Source organism: Diabrotica undecimpunctata, chromosome 6 (assembly GCF_040954645.1).
Source record: "Diabrotica undecimpunctata isolate CICGRU chromosome 6, icDiaUnde3, whole genome shotgun sequence".
Lineage (NCBI taxonomy): Eukaryota > Metazoa > Arthropoda > Insecta > Coleoptera > Chrysomelidae > Diabrotica > Diabrotica undecimpunctata.
The window spans coordinates 135377695-135401738 of NC_092808.1; the positions used below are offsets into that span (position 1 = coordinate 135377695).

The 24044-nt window shown below is 34.0% G+C and overlaps 1 protein-coding gene across 1 annotated transcript in view; it reads right to left on the reverse strand.

Moving 5' to 3' along the window:
* Pex13 (peroxisomal biogenesis factor 13) overlaps positions 1 to 24044 on the reverse strand; it is a 74045-nt gene that overhangs the window by 6715 nt on the left and 43286 nt on the right. The gene's annotated exons all lie outside the window — the stretch shown is intronic.

The following is a 24044-nucleotide window of genomic DNA, read 5'->3' on the forward strand; positions in this document are numbered from 1 at the left end:
TTACGTTAATAATTATTGCTTACATAACAATTCGCACTAATACGTAAAATAAGCAATACTAATCTAATCTAAGGCAGCCTCGGCGGGCTAATATAATGCGAATGAAATGTTATCGAAATATCCATCAATCCACGCGATAACCAAAAATACTAGAAGGCCTGCTTTTTATCAGAGGCTGCACGAGTTTTTCTAACGCACAGGGCCGTAATTAGAACCATATCAAACCCCATGATCTTGCAGAAAGAAATGCGAGCGGCGAAAAATTCTGTACATTAGCAGGAGAAAACGATTTGGCTATAACGAACACATTTTTCGAATTACTTCCTGTTATTTATAACCTGGAAATCACCAAAAGCAGGTAGAGATGATACTATCCTACGAAATCAAATTGATTATATAATGGTAAATAAAAGATAAAAAAAAACTGTTAAACAGCCAAACTTATTCAGGAGCGAATATAAATCCGGATCACAATTTGTTAACAGCATAATTTAGAGTACAATGGAAGAAGCTGAAAACAAAACAAAATACAACTATTTACCATAGAACAAAAATCAATGATTCAGAGGTCAGAACTCAAATCATGGATAGGTTCAGTAAAGCTTTACTTGATGTAAAAAACAACTAGGAGTTGAAGAAAATAAAAATAATACTGGGTGACAATCAGGTGCCGGATGTTTTTAGAATGCATAGTTCGAAGCTTGAAGGGATGAGAGTGGGACAAGCGCGGTGTTACTACCTTGTAGTAGTGTACCATTTCAGTAAACATGGAGCAGTGGACGGTAGAATATAGCACGTTTGTATACGATACGTTTATCCGAAATCAAGAATCAGTGCTACGCAGCGGCTTTTTCGCACTTTTTCACTTTAATATTGGTAGGCGGGGAGAGGTTCCATCTCGCAACACAATCTTAAGATGGATAAAGAATTTTAGAACAACAGGCAGTGTCATGAAAAAAAGCAACAAGGTCCGAATAGAACAGTAAAAACTCCTGTAAACATACAGCGAGTGAGAGATGCCGCCGTCAGAGGCCCTACATTAGTACGAGTAAATATTAATCGGGAATCGTTTAGAAAAATGTTGAATAAGGACCTAAAATTTCACCCCTACAAATTGCAGACTGTCCAAAAATTAATGGAAAGAGATGTTGAACAACTTGAGGATTTCGCTACGAGAATGCAAGTTTTTTTGGAGGATAACTTAGGTCAGCATCTTCTAATAAGCGACGAAGCTCATTTCAATTTGGACGGAACCGTTAATAAACAGAATTACATGTACTAGGCTCCTGAAAACCCACGAAATCTCCATGAGGTCCTTTACATTCTCAAAAAGTCACAGTGTGGTGTGCCATTTGGTGCCATTGGTCCATTGGCCCGACTGGCATTATTGTGCCATATTTTTCGAAGAGGCTGGCCATTCTATTCTCTACATTGACATGATCCAAAATTTTTTGGTTCCAGAACTATGCAGAAAAGGGATAAACCCAATGAATGTGTAGTTTCAGCAGGATGGTGCCAAGGCACATACTGCATATGCTTCAATGAATATTCTCCGCAACCTGTTCCCAGGACAACTAATTTCACGTTTCGGAGATTTGCCGTGACCTCCAAGGTCTCCAGACCTGTCAATTTGTGATTTTTTTCTATGGTTGCATTTAAAGAGTATATGCTAGCAAGCCTCGTAATTTGATCGAGTTGATCGCAGTTCACCAGGAAATCCTGACTATTGATCGAGCGATGTTAGAGCGTTAGAGGATTTCGTAAAGACGATCTAAAACTACATCCAACGTGATGGTCACCATCTTGATGACATTATTTTTCATACTTAATTAGATTGTAAATGGCATAATAAGCTTCATTTTGATGTTAATAAAATAGTATTTTCTTGCAAATTTCTTGTGTACCACTTAGTTCAAAATCGTCCTATTGCCACTTGTCACACTGTATAATCGAAGTCTCGATTACAAACATAACACGTCACATTTTGTGATTACAAGAAGATCAAAAAATAATATGAAGAGGAAATGAAAAAATAAAAAGCAGAGGAAGTGAAAATTCTGCGAGGTTCTTACTGCTCAAGGATTACAACTTTTAATGACCAAAGTAGCTGAAATTAATATATAGATATATGACGTAGAAGTTAACACAAAGAAAAAAACACAAGTCATGATAATTAGCAAAGCAAGAATTGGAAATACGATTTACCATCAATGGGAAAATGCTAGAACGAGCAGCAACAAATAAAATTATCATTGCCAGAACGATTGTCCACATTCGATAACGGATAGCCAATAGAAGAAGATAAACATTTGCCTGTATCTAAGAATACCACGAGAGGTTCTGTGATGGGAGAACAACAAGGAGTTCCTGGGGAGTATGTTATGGAGTGTGTGTACGATGGTGTAATTACTAGTTTAGGGCAGGTGTAGGAGATACTCATAAATATCATGTAAAATTAGAATTGTACTAATACGTAAGTATTTTCATTAATATATATTATATTATTTTGTTTTATTAAAAATGGCTCATACAGTTAAAATCAGAGTGAAGTTGATCTATGGAATCTTAATATCTAATATAAATTTAAAGCACACATATTTCGATTCTATTTTATTTTATCTACTCGTCCTGATTGACTGATTATTGATTAAGTACTCTGTACTACTCAAATAATTGGTTGTTTGTTTTGCCATATACACATTTGTTAATATACACCACGTATTTTACCCTTAGTTTCTTGAGAGCCTTAAGATGCTGTAAAAGTTTTTAACCAACGAAACCGGTAGCCCATTCTATTTTACCAACTTTAATAAAACCTATAACGTATTGTGAGTAAGACTTATTTCCCTAACATTTATGAATATGTGCTCACACCAGCAACCTCTTCATCATTCCAAAATTATTTTCAATAAATTGACATAAAGTTGTAAATTCACGACGGTGTTTTAACATCGATAACCAGGATAGCCTTGGAATTGTGCTGTTCGAAATCAAAACAAGATCTTTTACACAATATCATTTTGGCAACTTACGTACATGATTTATGTTAATAACAAATTAACGTATCAAATGAGTTACGAAAATTAGCTTTTAGTTTCAAAAAACTGGTAATTAATTGCATAAATATACGTAGCGAAGTAATTAGTCATTGTATATTCAACATTCATTTATTACCTTTTAACTACTAAGTAGATAATGTTTACAGTAATGGCTATAAAACTTATTAACTATATGAACATGAGGTAATTTTTTAATTTTTTCCAAAGTACGGATATTTCATTCAAGGACACATTTATCTATAAATGCAGTTGTTTTGTTGTGGACCAATTCCTAGCTTCATATTTTCATATTCCAGGAGTGAATTCAAAATGTAAATACAAAAAGAACTTTATGTAATTTATCTATCTACGTGCGGGGTCGCATCCCGCTCCAGTGGGGATCAATTGAATGAGTAACAGGGAGACGCAAGGTCTCATCCCTGGCCCTATTGCTTATCCATAGGTCGACACCTACGTATTCTAGCTTAAGCCACAGATCCATTTGGATTGTATACTACTACGTTAAACTTTTGTTTTCTGGCTAGGGGTCGGGATAATACTGGCTCCTGTGATAATTAAATGGCGACATACACCGGTAAAACGTCTTTGAATGCAATTAGGATATAGGATATTAGGACATAATAATGAGGATAATATATGTGGAGCATCAAAATAGTCTTGTTCTTCGTTTTAGTGTTATAATCTGTATTAATGTTTTTTGTTCATTATTCCTAATGTGTTATTTCTAAAGACATCTTATCAGTTTCTCAAATCTGAAGGATTTGAAGTTTTTTTATTTATGAAAGTTCTTAATTATTTTTTTTTGTATGATAAATTATATAAAACTTAACTGTGATCATTAAAATTTTATTGTACATAAATTATTAATAATATTATATTAAGGAGACTGTTATGTGGGAACTGAAATTAAATTAGTTTCTTAAAAACACACGAAGTAGTCGCAACTTCTAAACAGCATAATTATTGCCAACGTCCTTAAACTTAAACATATTCAAACTTGTGCCAATTATAGAAGTATAAAATCCACTCCGGAAATCGTTTTCAAAAAAAACTATTTTAGAAATTCTGCGAAAATATAATATAACCAATAAGTTGTTGTTTGTAGGTTATGTTTTTCAAAAAATTGACTGTTGACTTACTTGGCCTCGATCTTGTAGGCAACTGCATTCTTGTGGTTGAAAAAAATCTAAGGGTGATGTTTTTACCCTCGGAATATCAAATTCTGACTGTTTTGTGTATTTTTTGTATTATATGTTTGTATAAAGTGTGTTAACGTATGTTATATGCTTGTGTACGGGGTTTAAATTGTAGATGGTATGTGTCACGACTTCCTAGTAATCCGCTATTATTCGTATGTTCTTATTATTGACTTCTTCTTTTAGTATTGGCAACCAAATCCTGCTACATTCTGCTGATAGGTTTGCTACACTATCATTAAGTAGAATGAGAGCTGCAAACAGCCTTTAATAAGGAGGAATTTGTGCTCGTTGTCCCAGGCTCTTTGCATATATGGGATTTATCGAATACTTTGTTCTTGATCTATGTTTCATGCTCGTTTATCCTGACACTTGGAGGTCTTGCGGTTTCTCTCACGTAGAAATTGTTGCATTCACAGGATATTTTATAGATGCAGTTTTTTGATATTTCTTGTGTGTTGTTAGGTGTAGAAAATTAATTATATTTTCTACAATAGTTTGTCCTTCTATAATAATTTTAATAATGATTGTTATTCTCACTAATATATCTCACTAATTTTAAGACATTCAATCAGCATGACACGCCTTCTTTCTGCTGCATTGTATCTTCTGCGCCTGTCAGTTCTTAAGATTCAAAATATTTAAACCCAACTACCCTTAACAACACTTCGTTTTTGCCTTCTCAAATAGAAGCACGTAAGTCAAACCTTATCTTCAGCTTCTCAAATAGAAGCAAGTTATAATTCTCACGCTTCTCAAATAGAAGTAGTTTTCAAATAACTTATTTTATTAAATAGTTAATTAAATTCAGTGTCTGTGCATCGAATATGTAAGTACCTGAAATTATTCTTTTATACAGAAGAAAATCGACAGTTTATGTGCCAACATTTCATATATGCCGGTCCGAAAAATTACAGGGTTGCCGGATATTCAACAAACTATAAACTTTCTTGTTCTATAAATCGCATGTATTTAGCTTTAAGAACAATTAATATAAACAGTTGTGTGGTTTAAGAACATTTTATATTAACATTTATGTTTTTATTATTATTAAAGAGGGTGATTTGTTGGCAAACCCGATACTACTATTTATTCATGTAAATAATACAATAAAAATACTTCTAGCTTAATTCTTATTTTAATTATTCTACTTTTAACTTTACTATCCACTATATTATTACTAATCCGCAATTTTGCGACCTAATGGTCGCTGGTCCTTCGAGGTTTCATTTATTTTTTATCTACCAAATGTAGGAAGGTGGGACTATAATTTTTCAAATATTTACTTTTAAATCATCGAACCAGCTACCTCATCCTTTTCCCTACATTTGTTTTGGTCATTATCGAGCCGGATTTCTTGTCAGAATGACATTTCTCTAATAATAATTCTATTACTTTTCAATAGCTAGCACGTTATTTGTCAAAATGACATTTTTATCATAATTATTCTATTACTTTTTGCTCACAATTGTTCTATCTATTTCTAAACTTATGCCGCTAATCACCTTCGAGTGCACCTGAACAATCTTTTATGAAAAACTCAAAACAGTGACAGTGATTTTATAACGGACAAAATAATTTTAAAACTTTATCGGGAGTGTTCGGTTTCCAGAAATTTTTGCGAACCGGCAACCCTGTTGAAACTGCATCAACCCTAAGTACGCGATAGTAACAGAAAACAGAACTAACAGTCCAGTTCCTTTATCTCTACACCATCTGTTGTGTTTGTGTTAAAAACATTAGCTTTATCGGCATTTAGTGACTGATTTTATAAGTCTTGCTGAAAGATCTTTTTACCTGCCTACTTAAGAACCTTTTGGGGTGTTTGGTAAATAAACACTACCTGATGTTTGCAAGTTTATTTTAAAACGTTTTCGTGAACATTTGTAGTTTTAAGAATTCATTTTTACGATCATACCTGAATTTGAGTATTTATCCACATAATATATTGAGTATTTATATTTCGTTTTATATATTTTGAACTGTTTGTTATTGTTTTATTTTTATAATCGATATCTGCATTGTGATTTTCGTGATATTATTATTGATATTATCATTTTAACTGGTAATATTTTATTTTCTGTCTATTATTTTCTAGGTTTTTAATGATTATTAATAATTAATTTGAATTTTACCAGTTTGCTTATATTCTATTAAAATATATTTGTTGCGTAGCGCATTCCTTATTTTCTGATTAGTGGCTTTTAATTCTTTCGTATTTTAAAATGGATCTAACCTTGTTTTGCCAAAAATCAACATTAAACCTTTTACAGGGTTGGCTCAAGAATGGCCCTCATTTTTCGATCTTTTTTCAGCGGTAGTGCTGAATAACTCTAAATTAAAAACTGACGGGGAAAAATTTTATTATCTAAAAAGCTTATTGCGCGGTCCTCCTTTAGATTTAATTTCCAGTCTGAGCCTAACTAATCAGAATTTAAACGTTGCTCTAGATATTTTAAAAAAGACATATGACGATAATTTTAAGTTATTAATTTCTTTGTACCAAACTTTGGTAGAACAAAAAAGTTTATCAAAAAGCACAGCAAATGATTTGAAGGAATTCTATATTACCTCTCGTAAAACTTTCGATTTAATAAATAATACAGGTCATACTCCTCAAATCAAATTTGAATGTTTAATTATATTTTTGCTAGAACAAAAACTTCAAAGACTTCAATTCTAGGAAAGCGTTTGAGAGCGAGCGAGATACAGGAATCATTCCTACTGCGGAAGAATTTTTTGAATTTTTGAATAAAAGACAATCCGTTTTAGAAAATTTAAATCTTTTTGAACCCAATTCTTCCAAATCTTATTCCAGACACACTGACGGCCGAAAAAATAAGGTTTCATTAGTTTCTAATGTAAATAACCTTCAACGTCAATCTTACAACGTCCGTGCTAATTGTTTTTATTGTAAAGAGTCTAATCATCTTATTTATGGATGTTCGAAATTTTTAACTTTAAAACCCCTAGAAAGATATCAATTTGTCAAATCTAAGAAATATTGCATAAATTGCCTCAGTAACACTCATACAATACCGCAATGTAAATCCTTAAAAAGATGCTCCACTTGTGGGAAACCTCACCACACTTATTTACATTTTGATAATCAATCAAACCCATGCCCTAGTACGCAGACTCATAATCACGTTCCAAATATAAATACGACCTCTCGTTTTAGAGGAAACAATCATGGAACAGAACCATCTAATGTACATATTGTAAATAAATCTTTGTCTCCAAATATGAACCCTGTAAGTAATGAATTTATTGAATATGCTCATCCCTCATCTCAGCAAGCTTCACTCCATACTGTATCTATTTCTGATAACATAGTTCTTTTACCTACAGCTCTTGTAAATATCAGATGCTCTAATGGTCAACAAATGGTGGCAAGAGCACTATTAGATTCTGCTAGTCAAATGAGTCTCATTGAAAGCTCCTTTGCAAAAAATTTGCAGCAGTCCTCTCGAACACAATTTGTAAATATTTCTGGGTTAGGTAGTACCAATTGTGCTAAAAGTAGAGAAGTGCTAGATATACAATTTAGTTCTCTTGTTAACCCATCAATTAGTTTTAACGTTTCTTGTTCTGTTATAAACAAAATAACAAATAATGTCCCCCAATTTTCTATATCTCCTGAGGTTCTAAAATTACATGAACATATAATACCCGAACTTGCCGACCCATTTTTCTTTAAAACTGGGCCTATAAATTTACTTCTTGGTGCTGATATTTATTTTAATTTACTTAAATCTAATATTATTAATATGGGACCTAGATCCCCCTCTTTAGTTGAAACTTATCTGGGTTACGTGATCGCCGGTCCTATACCTAGGAGCCGCTTAAATTTTTCCTCAAACCAAAATAATGTTTCTCATTCTTTTATTACAACTAATGATGTTCAATTCGAAAGAGAAGATGAGTTGACCCATCGTATGGAAAGTTTCTGGGAATTAGAAACTATTCCACTATCAAAAAATCATTGTTCTAGCGACGAACTTGCAGAACAAATATTCAAAAATACCACTATTATTTTACCGTCAGGTCGTTACCTGGTCGATATGCCCTTCCTTGAAAATATGCCCACAAAATTGGGGCAGTCTTTTTGCATGGCACGCCAAAGATTTATCTCTCTTGAGAAAAAATTCAATTGTGATTCAGTTTTATTTCAAAACTATAAGAATGTTATATATGAATATCTTACTTTAAATCACGCTCAAGTAATCCCTTTATCTTTTTACAATCATCCTACTAATGAATTTAAATATTTTATCCCCCACAGAGCTGTAATACGGAAACACAGTTCAACGCCTGTGAGAGTAGTTTTTGACTTTAGTGCCCGTACTGATACCGGAGTGTCCTTAAATGACCTAACTTCAAAAGGTTACCAAGTACAGGACAATCTCTTTGACATATTATGTAGGTTCCGTTGTTTCAAATTTGTCCTTTGTGCTGATATTCAAATGATGTATAGATTTATAGATATAAATCCATCACAACGTCATTTCCAAAATTTTTTATGGAGAGAAAATTCTTCTGATCCCTTCACCTGTATTCAACTCTCAAGTCTTAGTTTTGGGCAAAATTGTGCACCGTATTTGGCTACGCGTGTCTTAAAGGATATCGCTGAGAGATATCCTAACTTCCCTAATGCTCGGTATGCTCTACTTAGACAAACCTATATGGACGATATTTTGTCAGGTACTAACGATTTTTCATCTCTAGAAACAATATATCCGGAGCTTAATACTATTTTGGGTAAACACGGATTTAAGCTTCATAAATGGCAATCCAACTCTTCTGAATTTTTATCTACGATATCACAAACTTCGTCCTACGAAATTGATTTTAATATTAATGGCTTCCCTAGTAACATACTAGGATTAAAATGGAACCCTCTGTCTGACCTCTTACTTATTCGTACTACTAATATACAAGAACCTGCTGTTTTAACTAAACGCAGTATTTTATCTTTCATTTCTTCTGTGTTTGACCCCCTGGGTGTGATCAATCCACTAATCGTGCAGGGAAAACTTAATATGCAAAAACTATGGCAATCCCAAATATCCTGGGACACGCCCATTTTTGATGATTCTGTTTTGCAAAGTTGGAAAAAGTTTCTTTCTTTGTTATCTGACATTTCCAATATGTCTATACCTAGATATTTAATTGACAACAAAACCATATGTTCCATTTCCTTACATGGCTTTTGTGATGCTAGTCAACTAGCCTATGGAGCCTGTGTGTACCTTGTGGTTAGCTATAATGATAATACTTTCTCTTCAAGATTAATTGCCGCAAAGTCCCGAGTCAATCCATTAAAGAACAAACTTACAATTCCTAAATTAGAGCTGTGCTCTATGGAGTTACTTGCCATTCTATCTTCTCGGATTATACAAATTTTGCATGATACTATCAAAATTGAGTCCATTAATTTATGGTCCGATTCATTAGTTGCCTTAACATGGGTTAAAAGGTCTGAATTAGAGATATCTCCTTTTGTTAAAAAACGAGTCCTTACTGTTCGTGATAATAGTAGGAATACCACATGGCGACATATCAGATCTTCGTTAAATCCCGCTGATCATTTGTCGCGTGGAAATTTTTCATCTGATGTTCGTCAATTCTGGTTTCATGGTCCTCCCTTTTTATCTCAAACCAATGATTTTGATTCTATTGATTCTTTTGAACTTCTAAATGAAATACCTGAATGTAAGTATCATTTCCCATTACTGAATCGCCAGAAGAATTCTGGAAATCTATATTTTTAAAATTTTCGAAATTTTCTAGCATGCAAAAAGGAATCGCTTTTAGTTTTAAAGTGATTCTCAAATTTAAAAAGATAAACATTTCTGGCAGTCCTTTAAGAGTAGAAGAGCTTCAGAATGCCCATGATTTTATTATAAAACAGGTTCAAGCTTATTCTTTTTCCAATGAAATCAAACTATTACAGGAGGGAAAATCTATTTCAACTCCCAAATTACTTCCTCTTAATATCTTCCTTGATGAAAATAGCATACTCCGTGTAGGAGGTCGACTTGAATATACCGAATTAAGTTTTTCTCAGAAATTTCCCATTTTACTCCCTGAAAATGACCATGTTGTCGATCTACTAATTAATCGGGAACATATGCGTTTAGGACACAGTGGAGCTCAAAATGTCCTTGGAAATTTTCGTCTTCGATATTGGCCGTTAAATGGTATACGAAGAATTAAAACTATCATTAAAAAGTGTGTTATTTGCCATAGATTTAATGCTCAATTTGCATCACAGATAATGTCCCCTTTGCCTTTGGATCGAGTTCAACAGGCTCGTCCATTTTCTAAGACCGGAATAGATTTTGCTGGTCCTATTATGATTCGCTCCTCTAGATTAAGGAAGGCCCCTACCACTAAGGCTTATATAGCCATTTTTATATGTATGGTAACCAAGGCTATCCATATAGAACTTGTCTCCAATTTGTCCACGGAAGCTTTTATTGCTTCATTAAAACGATTTATTAGTCGTCGAGGAAATCCTCAAATAATTTACTCTGATAATGGCACCAATTTTATTGGAGCTCGTAATCAATTACGAGACTTATCTTTATTTCTGAAATCCAAAGAAAATAATCACGAAATTCAGAATTTTCTTTCTTCCACTGAAATTACCTGGAAATTAATTCCTCCCAGGTTTCCACATTGGGGCGGACTCTGGGAAGCAGCTGTAAAGAGTGCTAAATTTCATTTGACCAAATTGCTCAGCAATACTTGCCTTACTTTTGAAGAACTTTCAACTTTATTAGTGCAAATTGAAGCCATATTAAATAGCCGTCCCTTGTATCTCCTTTCTAACGATCCTAATGATCTCTTGCCTCTTACTCCTGGTCATTTTCTGATTGGAGCTCCCCTTATTTCTTACCCAGAAAGGGATCTTTCTAGGACCCCTACTAATCGACTTTCTTATTGGAAAGTGTGTTCCAAACTCCAACAAGAGTTTTGGAGAAAATGGTCTGTGGATTATTTGCACCGTCTACAGCATAGACCCAAATGGCAACTAACCCAACAAAACTTGGCGATCAATCAACTAGTTCTCATACAATCTGAAGATCGCCCTCCTTTAAATTGGCCACTAGGTAGAATATTGGAATTATTGACAGGAAGGGATGGTAAAGTTCGCGCTGCACGTGTAAAAACAGCAGAAGGTGAATATGTTCGCCCCATAATAAACTTAGCACCTCTTCCAATTTCTGATTAAACCTTTTCTTAACGGTCGTTTCGATCATTGTATATATTTTAAATTTTCCCCGCCCCCCAGTATGTAGAAAATTAATTATATTTTCTACAATAGTTTGTCCTTCTATAATAATTTTAATAATGATTGTTATTCTCACTAATATATCTCACTAATTTTAAGACATTCAATCAGCATGACACGCCTTCTTTCTGCTGCATTGTATCTTCTGCGCCTGTCAGTTCTTAAGATTCAAAATATTCAAACCCAACTACCCTTAACAACACTTCGTTTTTGCCTTCTCAAATAGAAGCACGTAAGTCAAACCTTATCTTCAGCTTCTCAAATAAAAGCAAGTTATAATTCTCACGCTTCTCAAATAGAAGTAGTTTTCAAATAACTTATTTTATTAAATAGTTAATTAAATTCAGTGTCTGTGCATCGAATATGTAAGTACCTGAAATTATTCTTTTATACAGAAGAAAATCGACAGTTTATGTGCCAACATTTCATATATGCCGGTCCGAAAAATTACAGGGTTGCCGGATATTCAACAAACTATAAACTTTCTTGTTCTATAAATCGCATGTATTTAGCTTTAAGAACAATTAATATAAACAGCTGTGTGGTTTAAGAACATTTTATATTAACATTTATGTTTTTATTATTATTAAAGAGGGTGATTTGTTGGCAAACCCGATACTACTATTTATTCATGTAAATAATACAATAAAAATACTTCTAGCTTAATTCTTATTTTAATTATTCTACTTTTAACTTTACTATCCACTATATTATTACTAATCCGCAATTTTGCGACCTAATGGTCGCTGGTCCTTCGAGGTTTCATTTATTTTTTATCTACCAAATGTAGGAAGGTGGGACTATAATTTTTCAAATATTTACTTTTAAATCATCGAACCAGCTACCTCATCCTTTCCCCTACAGTTAGGTTTGGTTTTGGACAGGATAGATTTTAAAATGTTGGTTGTTTTGAATGTTGTTGTGATGTTGTACTTGTATCCTATCTTTTTCATTGTTTCTGATAAGCCGTTTAAAAATAGTATTATTTTCATCTTTGAATCCCTTCTTGTGGTGTTTCTGCAGGTTGCCCAAATTTGTTCTCCCAAAGTCATGTAATAAGGACGTACTTGCAGGACTCCGTGATAGCCGCTCCGGGGCATTTTGGGATAAATAGGACCCTGGTCAGAGTCCGTGAGAGGTAATATTGGGTTAATTGTCGGCAAGGTGTGGAAGAATGGTTCAAACGATGTGACCTGTCTGAATCCAGGAAGGGACCCAAAAGGGGACTTGGGGGAAAACTCCAACAATACATCACCAGGACTCCATGGAAACGATTTGGTGTTGACATTCTGGGACCATTTCCAGTAAAAACATCAAAAAACAAGTTTTTGATGGTTACTATGGACTATTTTTCCAAATGGATAGAAGTAGTTGCACTACCCAACCAAGAATCAATCACAGTTGCTGAGACCCTGCTTGAGAATGTCGTTTCCAGATATGGGGTTCCACTTCTGCTTTATTCTGATGAGGGGCATAACTTCGAATCTGAAGTTTTTAAGACCATGACGGTTTTGCTGGGAATTAAGAAGGTCAGAACGACACCGCTTCATTCTCAGTCCGACAGCATGATAGAAAGACATAACCAGACCATCAGCTACTACCTGTCCCTATGAAAATCCCCATGAAAATCAGAGAGACTGGGACAAACTGGTGCCTCGGTTTCTGCTAACCTACCGAAGGCCAACATGAAGCAACTAGTTACACTCCAGCAATGTTATTGACTGGTCGAGAGATGAAGTTTCCGATCGATCTCCTACATGGCAATCTACCCGACGGAGATGCGGAGTAAGAGACACTCCCCGAATATGTCAGCGGCCTAAAAGATCGACTGGTTAAGATCCACGATTTCGCCACAAATAAGCTACAACTCACCAGTGACCGGATGGAAGTTAGATTCGATCAGAAATCCACTCCCTTTAGCTTCAAGGAAGGTGATGCAGTTTGGCTCTACCAACCAACCAGAATGAAAGGTCTAATTCCCAAGTTGCAGCGGCCCTGGGAGGGACCGTACCTGGTTACTAAGAAGATAAACGACCTTGTATACACGGTGCAACTAACGCTGCGAAGTAAGCCGAATGTCGTCCACCTAGAGAGACTGTGTCCTTATGAAGGGCAGAATCCACCGACCTGGTCCATTTAGTTACTGTTCAGGGCGGAAAGCCTGAAAGAAAGGAGCGATGTTATGTGACTCTAATTACGGTCCTGTAAAATCTCGAAAATTCTACCTAGCGTTCTATTAATGGTTTATTCGCGACATCTTCCTAAAATTTCGTGTTTAAAGTACTGAATTGACGTTTATGACTGGTGATACTAGAACATCTGTTCCTGTATAAACACAGCTGCGGCGTCACTTTAAAGACAGTTTTTATGCTACTAAGCTACTAGCAAAGTGTTTCATCTTGTAAAGTGATATAATACGATACGATAATAATTGAGACATGTGTTATGTATATAGTGAGTTAGTTGATTTTTTTTAATTAGAGTGTTTAAATAAAATTAGTTTGACTACGTGTACTGTGTACTTCAATGCTTTAACCCACAAAAAAAACGTGACAGCATAATTAAATGTCACTTGAATAATGAACTTTTTGGTGTTAGGTGATATAACATCAAAAAGGTAATTTAATTATTCTCTGATGAATTAGTATAAAATTTTTTATTGATTTCTACTAATAGATATTTTTATCGCAGAATGGTATTTAGCGATTACTATTTATATATTTTTTAGTGTAGTAAAAACTGCGCACTTTAATAATTTGTTTTTTATGACAATTATGATAAAACATACTATTAAATTTAATATTATTATTAATAATAAAAAACAAACATGATTACGACATGGGCGTAGCTGGGGGTCCTGGATGCCTAGCCCTTATCAGAATCTCTCTAGCCTCTTGAGTATTTTGATCAACCTTTATGATTATGGGCATAATGGTGGTGTTAGGAAGCAACCAATCTGCAGGTTTCCCTTGCTGGGGCAAAGTAGATTTCAGGATTACGTTATAAGTCTTATCATCGTTTTAGTAAACCTAGCAGTCACCAACGTTTAGTGAGCATTTAAAAGATTTAATATAAGTTGAAAACTTAGTAATGTTCCGAAAGGTTTCTGCGGTTAGTACAATTAAACCTAGAGCTAAGACTAATACTATTACAGGAATTACTATTAAACTCAACAGTCTTCAGAGTTGAACTGCGTCGATTATCATTGCGCCGAGCTTTCGACATCCTCTTCGATGTCTTCTTCAGGACTTCCGAGGTCTCAGTCTCCCTAGTCCCCAGACACTACTATACTGATCACTGATCAATGCATTACTGGTGCTGGGAATAGAGGACGGGTCATTTATACCGTCGATGGTAACGTGGTTTGGGTGGAGGTTGGCGTGGGGATTGGCGCCTTGATAGAGAAAGTTATAGAATACAAAAAACGCAATTAAAAGAATTACAACGCTAAAATGGAAATGGGCAGGACATGTTGCCATAGTCAGAGATAAAAGATGGAGCAAGAAAATTTTGGCACGATGCTTTTCGTAATTGAGGACGTCTTCCAACAAGGAGGTCAGACGACATCAAGCGCGTCCAGCACAACTGGACTCAAAACGGCTGATGATTATGATATTATCATACGCACTTTCTTCGTCCATGAGGAGCACATAAAGGTAATTGTTTCTGGAATAGTTATTGTTTATGTCCACCACAAGAGTACTAAGAGCATCTAGAGAACCAGCCCATTTGTTTAAAAGAGAATTGATTTTGACAAGCTATTTATTATGAATGATCCACCATTCTAATCAACTTTGATAATTCTTTTTAACTTGATTTATCATTTAATGCATAGTTGTTTAAAATATTGTGGAAATGTAGAAAGCATCAAATCTAGGTGTCCTTGAGTGTTTTTTTTTATTTTACATATCTCACAGGGCACCATAAGTAAGCGCCTTCAAAAATTTTGACCAGCTACGTTTATGGTTATTAAAAACAGAATTATCTCTGTTAATAAACATATTTTTGTGTTACGGCGAAGATATGTAAGTATTTTTTATTTTATGTTATCATAATATCTCATATATTTTTTAAGTAGTCAATAATTACAACGTAAATTCCTAAAATACTTATAAAATAACGATGAATTATAATTTTACAGATAATAATATTTATGCAACCCACTTTAACGTGATAAACTAGATTATATTCTATTAATCCATTATTTAAAAGAAAAACTTTAATTAATGGAACTCGAACATCTGGTGGTCCCAGAAGTACTCGATGCAACCCAACAAAGAAATAAGCCACAATTAAAGGTTAAAATACGTTTATTGACGTTTCAATTTCCACTTCGGAAATCGTTCTCAAAATACAAACATTAGTAAATTAAACAAATTTTGTTTTTTGTTACTTAGTGAAAAATTCTTCTAATAATTTAATTTTATCTGACTCATCTATATTGACGATTCAGACATACATTATACATTTTAAAGTAGACGACTTTAAAATGATATTGCCAATATTGTTGAGTTGCGTTCCTGGGACGACTTTACTTATAAAATAGTTCATTCGATTACATGAAATCAACTTTAACTTGAGAATATCCGTCAGAAAAGATCATAACATGTAATTCGTCTTTAAAAAGACAAATACATGCCATGATGACAGTAAAATTCTCCTGTTAGTGATTCCATAGTAAATTATGAGGGAAAAACCAGGAAAAAAACCTCATAATACTATCCCGACATGGTAAGTATTAGATCGTGCATTTAGTTTACCTTCAATAAACACCAAATTCCGATTTTATATGTTTGTTATTTAAAAAACATAAATGATGTATTCTCTATATGTTACTGACTTACCAATACTGGTATTTTCCTTTTAATAACTTCCTCTTTCAATATGGGTAACCAGATCCTACTACATTCTGCCGAGGAATTCGCGACACAATTGGTCTCATTTAGCATAATTAGAGCCGCTTCTTTGATTTTTCTCTTTTTACCATCCGTTTCTTTTAGGACTATATTTGAATCATTCCATTGAACCCTATGTTCATTATCCCATGCGTGTTTACAGATTTGAGATCTATCAAATTCTCTATTTTTATTATAGGATTGATGTTCACTTATTCTAACATTTAATGGTCTTGATGTTTCACCTAAATAAAACTGATCGCATTCACAAGGTATTTTATAAATGCAATTCTTTGTCCTTTCTTGTTCATTGTTAGGTTTGGTTTTGGACAAGATAGATCTCAACGTGTTTGTTGTTTTGAATGTTGTTGAAATGTTGAATTTATTTCCTATCCTTTTAAGCTTTTCCGATAATCCTTTAAACGAGATCCTACAGCATATGCAAGGAATAATACGAGAACAATAACAATACCATACATAAAAGGATTATCGGAAAAGCTTAAAAGGATAGGAAATAAATTCAACATTTTAACAACATTCAAAACAACAAACACGTTGAGATCTATCTTGTCCAAAACCAAACCTAACAATGAACAAGAAAGGACTCGCGAATTCCTCGGCAGAATGTAGTAGGATCTGGTTACCCATATTGAAAGAGGAAGTTATTAAAAGGAAAATACCAGTATTGGTAAGTCAGTAACATATAGAGAATACATCATTTATGTTTTTTAAATAACAAACACATAAAATCGGAATTTGGTGTTTATTGAAGGTAAACTAAATGCACGATCAAATACTTACCATGTCGGGATAGTATTATGAGGTTTTTTTCCTGGTTTGTCCCTCATAATTTACTATGGAATCACTAACAGGAGAATTTTACTGTCATCATGGCATGTATTTGTCTTTTTAAAGACGAATTACATGTTATGATCTTTTCTGACGGATATTCTCAAGTTAAAGTTGATTTCATGTAATCGAATGAACTATCTTATAAGTAAAGTCGTCCCAGGAACGCAACTCAACAATATTGGCAATATCATTTTAAAGTCTTCTACTTTAAAATGTATAAGGTATGTCTGAATTGTCAATATAGATGAGTCAGATAAAATTAAATTATTAGAAGAATTTTTCACTAAGTAACAAAAAACAAAATTTGTTTAATTTACTAATGTTTGTATTTTGAGAACGATTTCCGAAGTGGAAATTGAAACGTCAATAAACGTATTTTAACCTTTAATTGTGGCTTATTCCCATTTAAATATAAATTAATTTAAAATGACACAAGAAAATAGCTTCAGAACAATACCAACAAAGAAAACACAAAAATTTTGTTTTTTTGTGTTTTATTAAATTATGTTCAATAAGTTTTTTTTAATAAGAATTGTCTTGTTCCTCAAAATCGCATTAACTACCGACATCACTTCTTTACTATTGGAAAATTTTCGAGATATTTTCAAGTTTTCAAAGTGAAACCAATCCAAAGAGGTTAAATCAGGTAAATAGGGTGTATAATTATAATTACTGAACATTTTGTTGGTCAAAAAATCACCGATATAAAATAACAAGAAATTGAACTGTTTCAACATCTTAAAAGGGAAGGCTGTCCATTTCGTTCAGTCTTCAAGTATGTTCATTTCTACAAATACTATTGAAAAGTCATATTGAAGAAAAAAGACAATTCTACATGAAGATACAATTTACTATTTTACTGGGAATAAACTACAATTTTACTTTAAAATATCTATGTTTATTTGAACGTTTCGATTTCCACTTCGGAATTCGAACAACAATAAATTGTAATTTAATTACAATAAATTGTAAAAACAAAGATTTCACAAGAAAATAGCTTCAGAACAATACAATATCAAGATGTTTTGTGTTTCTAAAATGTAAATCATCATCATCATCATCATCCAGCCCCGTTTTCACATCCATTGTTGGATATAGGCCTCCTCCAAACGTCTCCAGTTCTCTCTATCTCTAGCTGCTGCAATCCAGTTTGTTTCTATTCTCCTTAGGTCGTCGGTCCATCGGGTGGGTGGTCTGCCTCGACTTCGCTTGTCGGCTCTTGGTCTCCACTCCAATAATCTCTTCGTCCATCTTCCGTCTTCCATTCTAGCAACATGTCCAGCCCACCTCCACTTTTGTTTATTGATTCGCAGTATAATATCGTCAACGCCAGTTCGTCGGCGTATCTCCTCATTTCTCACGCGATCTTTCAAGGTCAGACCCAGCATTGATCTCTCCATTCGCCTTTGTGTTACCCTCAGTTTTTCGGCAGTAGCTTTCGTTAAAGTTAGGGTCTCTGCTCCGTAGGTCAAGACTGGTAGGATGCATTGGTTAAATGCCTTCCTTTTCAGGTGAATTGGAGTATTTGTTTTAAAAATGTCTCTCATCCTTCCATATGCCGCCCATCCCAACGTGATACGTCTATTTAGCTCGCAGGTTTGGTTGTCTCTGGTTATTCTGATTTCATGACCCAAGTATGTGTATTTATTGATTAATTCTACCTTGTTGTTATTGATCTGTATCTCTTCGCTGGGAACCATATTGGTCATCATTTTGGTTTTCTCGAAATTTATCTCCAGCCCAGTTTCTTGTAGTATGTAATTCAGTTCTTGGAGCATGTCTTTGATCTCTCCCAGATTATCTGACAGAAGCACGATATCGTCCGCAAAACGTAGATGGTTTAATCTTTCTCCATCGATGGATATTCCTTTCTGTTGCCATGTTAGTCTTTTAAATGCATACTCAAGAACGGTAATGAACAGCTTTGGTGACATGGTATCACCTTGCCTGACTCCCCTTTTTATCTTTATCTTATTAGTTGCTGAATGTAGACTTATGGTTGTTGTGGCATTTTCATATATGTTTTTAACTATATTACAATATCTGTGGTCGACCCTGCAATCTTGTAGTGCTCTTAAGATGGACGGTAATTCCACTGTATCAAACGCCTTTTTAAAGTCTACAAATATCAATGCCAAGGGACGGTTATATTCGTTAGTTTTTTCTATCAGGGTTTTTAGGCACTGCAGGTGATCGTTTGTGCCGTAATTAGGGCGGAAACCGGCTTGTTCCCGAGGTTGGTAAAAATCCAGCTTTGTCTCTAATCTGTTCGTTATTATTCGGGTGTATAATTTATAAAGATGGTTAAGGAGACTGATTGGTCTGTATCTTTCCAGGTCTGCTATATCTCCCTTCTTGTGTAAGAGTACAGTTATTGAATTATTCCACTTTGTTGGGATATTTTGATTCCATAGACATAGATGTAAATGTGTCGTTTAAAATTAAGAAAAACTAGAAATCATGATGTTATTTAATTCTCCGCTATCTAAATATCGTTTCTGTAATGTTTTAATTCCTAGTACCTGCAATAAGTAATGCGGTAGCTTTTAGTAATTAAAAAATATATGCATGTTAATAAGGATTTAAAAATTTCACAAATATTTAAACAATTGTTACGTCATATATTTGAAAGTCGAAATCACACCATCAATGGATCGCAAACGCATCTTCAAATATTTTTGTTAATGAAATATTGAAATTGAAATATTTAAAAACAGGTTGGCTATCTTGGTGTATGAAAGCTTTGGAATATCGACATAAGAATTTGAATTAGCTAATAGTATGTTATTCTTTAACTATATCTGTAGGTAGTATACACGTATGTATCAGTAAGTCAGTTAATTCGTGATAAAATTCTCTTATCGACCTTATTGTTGTCCGTTTTTACTAGCAAATTCAGAATCTTTGAGAAGATAATACAAAGAAGAATTCCAGCCAGATAATGGTGAATTCATAAAAAGATGGATTATAATAAGACTTTAATAAAAGGGGATCACATTGATGAATTTATCTCTAACGAGCTCTTTTCTCTAAAGCTCTTTTCGGTAATCTGCTCCTCTACATTCTCACTACATAACCAGCACATCTCTCTGAAGTTTGACGAATTCTGAAATCGGTGCCTCTTTGAACAGTTGGTAGAGTTCATGTTTGTACCTGGATCTCCATACTCCGTTTTTGTTAATAGGTCCAAATATCTTGGACGGTCAATAGTTTTGTAGACTCTGATTTTCGATCTCCAATGTGCGTTTTTGGAGCGGAACACAAGGGCGAGTGAAAAATAAGCCTTGTTCCCTTTTAGTATTCTTCTTTGAATTTCTCCCAACTATGTAAAACTGTTTCTCTTAGCTCTTGCCTGTGTTATCTTTTTTGTCTTTTGAATATTTGTTTCTAATTCCGTCTCTTTTGCCCTATTTTTAATCGTGAATACATTTCTGCCTACATTTCAGCGGCTGATTGCCGAACAGACCATAAACTGTTACAATCCGAATTCCGTATCAAATTTCGTAAAAAAACCGAAACAAATAAAACAATTAAATATATACCTAAAGAGCCTGGAAAATACAAAGAAACACTAAGACATAGTAACACACCAAACATTACTGGCGATCCCAATCAAACATGGGAACATACAAAGACGTGGATTATAGACGCTATGAATATTACAAACCCCAAAGAAACCCCAAGGAAAGAAAAACACTGGATGACTGATGAGACACTGAACCTAGTAGAAGAACGAAGAAAAATTAGAAACAATGCTTCAAATCCAACAGGAACTGAAAACAAGATAGCAAATGTAAACAGACGCATAAAATCATCAAGTATAAGAGACAAAAATAATCATATTAAAGAAATATGCAAACAACTACAAGAACACGCCGACCGTCAAGAATCTAGAGAACTGTTTGCCAAAGTAAAATACTTAACTAAAGAGTTCAAACCACAAACGCAGATAATTAAAGATAACTTGTGAACGATCATCACCAATCCAGATGGCATAGCAGCGACATGGAAACAATATTGTGAAATGTTGTTTCATAGTGATCATGAAGACGTGAATCCAGAAGAAATAAATGACGAAAAGGAACCACCAATTTTAAAATCGGAAATAGAAACCGCAATAAAAACATTAAAAACTGGAAAATCTCAAGGAGAAGACGGAATCACAGCGGAAGCACTTAAACAAATGGGAAATCTAGGAATTGAAATAATGTTCAAACTGTGTAATGAAATCTGGAACACAGGACAATGGTCAGATGATTGGTGTAACCTCACTTTCATACCCATTTATAAGCAAGGCTCACCAACTGACTGTAATAACTACTGCGCTATAGCCCTGATCTCCCACGCAAGTAAAGTTCTGCTAACTATAGATTGTCTCAAAGTGACTAGTCTGTACAGGGTAAATGCACAACATCGGTGCCATACTTCTTTGCAAACTTGTATTAAAATAAACGTCACTTCTTACTACTAAGCCTAATCCATCTTTTGTGTTGAGGGTAGCTTAAGTACTAATGCCCACTAACGACCCTGCCTGGCTTCCTTCTGTCAGTGGTTCTCAAACATAAATAATATTTGCTACAACATACTTGGGTTGAATTAAAATAAAATAGAAATTAAGAAATGCCTTTTATTTATGTCAGACAAGCAGTTTGTTTTTCATCCTACAGTATGTGCTAGCGATACAAACAATTTTTTTATAGATTTAAATAAAATCGAATAAAATAAAACTAAAATATAAAGAAACATTTTATTTATGTATTGTTCCGTTCAAAAGTTAAGGGGGGAAGGACTTTTAAAAACCGCACTGTATATGTTAGCAGTAACAAAACGTAGAAATATCCGAAAATAAAACTAATAAATAAGTTAAAAATAAAAGAAGTCATTGTATTTAATTTTATGTGTAAGTAATCGTAATTGTACACCATTATATTCAGTTCCTTTTTCTGTCAATCGCTGTCACATTTAGTTTCTGCTTCACTATCATTATCATCATTATTATCGTCACTGTCATCACTATCTCCGTTATTTATATTTATAATAATTGGTTCGATAGCATCCAACAAATTGTCAATTTCCCACATTTTTTTTTCTGTTGCTATTACGTGGTTTACGTAGTTTTTCCATTTCACTGGCGTAATGACCTGGTACGCTGCTGTAATTAAATTTCGCATTTCAGCTTCTTTAAAATTCGCGTTGCGTCCAGCTATATACCGTTTCACTTCACTCCAAACCATTTCGATGGGATTGAGTTCACAGTGATATGGTGGGAGCCTCAGAATCTTCACATTGTGCTTTTTGGCAATATCTTCTATTATGTACCTGTCATATTTCTGCTGTGATAGAAGACATTGCCCATTACCACAACAGTTTCTTCTGGCAAATATAGCATTAAGTTTTTTTCGAACCAATCTTCGAAGGTCGGTCCATCCATTTCGTCGTGGTAGTCCTGACTATTTTTCTTTGCCAAAAACGTGAGCTCTTCTCAATCAACAAATCCACTGGTAGATCCTGCGTGCAATAAAACGAACCGTGCACCACAAGCTGTTGGCGCTTTTAATCCACGAACAAAAGCATCTCGATGAGATGTAATTGTTTTATCAACCAATTCTTTGTTCACACTGTGCCCGATATTTACCCATGATTCATCCAAATACACTATGTTGTATCCTTCTGCACGGTATTTACGAATTGCGCGTAAATAACGATGACGCCACGAGATGATTTCTGGTTTTTCAATCAAAATTGAATTTTTGATACGTTTTATAAACACAAAATCCATATCACTCAGCAAGCGATGTAGCGTGGCCCTGAAAAGTTGGACAAAGTTTCTTGGACATTTACAATAGCTAATATGGTGTTTATTGTTGGTGGTATGTTGTCAAGAAAAAATTGATGAACTATTCTACGAATTTGGCCCCTGACACCTTCATCGTACTTGTTGTCACGAGAATTACCAACCTTTCGCTTCTTGGGCTTGCTCTTTGGAGATTGTAATCCAGCAGGTGATGAATATTCCTGTCGTATGCGAAACAGAGTCTTTTCGCAAACACCACTCATTTCTGATGTTTTCCTAATTACACTTGATACAGAATCGTTGTTATCCTGATTAAGATGATAATTAATAATATTCATTAGTATCTGCTTCTCTGAAAGTTTCAGAGCTTTTCCACGTTTCCATTGAACAATTGCCTCCATTTTGCGGTAAAAATTCGGCGTCAAATATAACAATAGCCAACAACAGAAAATAACAATAATTGTCAACAGCAAATCACAACAACAGCCACCAACAAATAATAACAATAACAAAACAGTAACAGTACATCCAAGATGGTACAAATAATCGTAACTCGAATATGTTTACGCGCTCCGAAGAACAAATAAAGACTAATTAAGGCCCTGGATGCACCAAGCTTTTAAACATATTCTGTACAAGAATTAATCTAATTACTTCTTAATTACTGAATAACTTAGAAGAAAGTATTTGCAGTTGATATCAAACAAAATTACAAATTCTTTACACATTATAGCAGTAATTAGCACCGCAGGGACATAAGTAACATTTTAAATTTGGCAGTTAGTAAAAATTACCGGAATTATTTTAAACTTTGAAACAAATGTTTATTTAATGTACATTTTATTATACTACTGCTACTAATAAAAGACAAAAGTTGATAAGTTACTACATATTAGAAACAAATAATGTATAGTATTATGTAAAATTATTAGCAAACGATATTTGTAA